General features: G+C 46.4%; 1 protein-coding gene and 1 long non-coding RNA gene across 2 annotated transcripts in view; one reads left to right on the forward strand and one right to left on the reverse strand.

The window, feature by feature from the left end:
• FAM65C (family with sequence similarity 65 member C) overlaps nt 1-1378 on the forward strand; it is a 113536-nt gene that overhangs the window by 32822 nt on the left and 79336 nt on the right. The window lies entirely within an intron of this gene.
• Nucleotides 1-1378, reverse strand: part of LOC108795189 — a 10959-nt gene that overhangs the window by 8818 nt on the left and 763 nt on the right. The window contains exon 2 of the long non-coding RNA XR_001941741.1: nt 864-869. This is a non-coding gene — a long non-coding RNA (uncharacterized LOC108795189). The remainder of the gene's footprint in view (nt 1-863; nt 870-1378) is intronic.

The raw sequence follows: 1378 nt of genomic DNA on the forward strand, positions 1-1378 counted from the left end.
GTGTATATAATAATCCGGCCACTCAGTGTATATAATAATCCGGCCACTCAGTGTATATAATAATCCGGCCACTCAGTGTATATAATAATCCGGACACTCAGTGTATATATATATATATATATATAAGGTACGCTTTTGCAGATTTCATTTGAGAGCCTCTGAGCGTCTGTTTGACATCAGGCGGCTCCTTATTTTTAGAAGGGTGACATAACTGCCTGCTCCGGTCCAGTCGCAGGGAATTTATGCTGAACGTCTTAGCAGCCTGAGGCGAGCGCGCTCCTAATAACTCAGACACCGGTAAGCAAGGCCTCTGTGGAAAGTGGGGAGACTTGCCAGGACTCAACATCCAAATCAATGCTTCATCTCAAATGAATGCGCTTCCCATCCAGAAATCGTAGTGGTGGACACTTCCAGTCGTCTGCCCAGCACATACTTCATAAATATACCTTGGCGCTGCCTGAATGTTCTGACCTCGCGCAGTTAAAGCTGAGCTCCGGATAAAAGATAAAAGACGCATTCATGCAGCTCTGTGATCATTATTACATTATTAAATACATATATATTTTATATGCAAGAAGTGTAAGTAGCTGAATGTGACCTGGTATCGGCGTCTTGCAGTCCTCGTACAGCAGACTGATCACTGGTGGTGGGGAGACTGGGGGAATGCTTCCTCCTGCCTGCAGAAGACTGATGACATCATCTCAGCCTAGGCAAAGTCACTGAACTGGAGCTCAAGGACGACTTTTCGATGATAAAAGGACAAGTAAATATTGTCCTCATACAAGAGTCCTGTGTATTCTTCTTGAATATGGGTGAACTTTTAGGTATTTCTTCCAGATCTGTGCAGTGATCCAATGTGAGACTCGGAGCTTCCTGTAATAAAGACCGCTCACTGCTGCTCTCTCTCCTTGTGCAGGGTGACTGGTCTTGTCTCCGCCCCCTCCTGTAATAAAGACCGCTCACTGCTGCTCTCTCTCCTTGTGCAGGGTGACTGGTCTTATCTCCGCCCCCTCCTGTAATAAAGACCACTCACTACTGCTCTCCTTCCATTGTGCAAGGTGACTGGTCTTGTCTCTGCCCCCTCCTGTAATAAAGACCGGTCACTGCTGCTCTCTCTCCTTGTGCAGGGTGACTGGCCTTGTCTCCTCCCCCTCCTGTAATAAAGACCGCTTGCTGCTGCTCTCTCTCCTTATCCATAGATCCATTTTTTCTTATTGGTTAAGATTTTAAATACACTGTCCCTTTAAATCTATAAACGTCTCAAAGTGTATCTAAAGCCCAAACATTTGTATTTAGTTTTAGGTGGGGTGTGGAAGGATTAGACCCCCTGTCAGGTTTTAAATGCAGTCTGTGTCCCCGTGGGGGGGGGGGGGGGGGG

Source organism: Nanorana parkeri, unplaced genomic scaffold, assembly GCF_000935625.1.
Source record: "Nanorana parkeri isolate BGI_ZX_2015 unplaced genomic scaffold, ASM93562v1 scaffold946, whole genome shotgun sequence".
NCBI lineage: Eukaryota > Metazoa > Chordata > Amphibia > Anura > Dicroglossidae > Nanorana > Nanorana parkeri.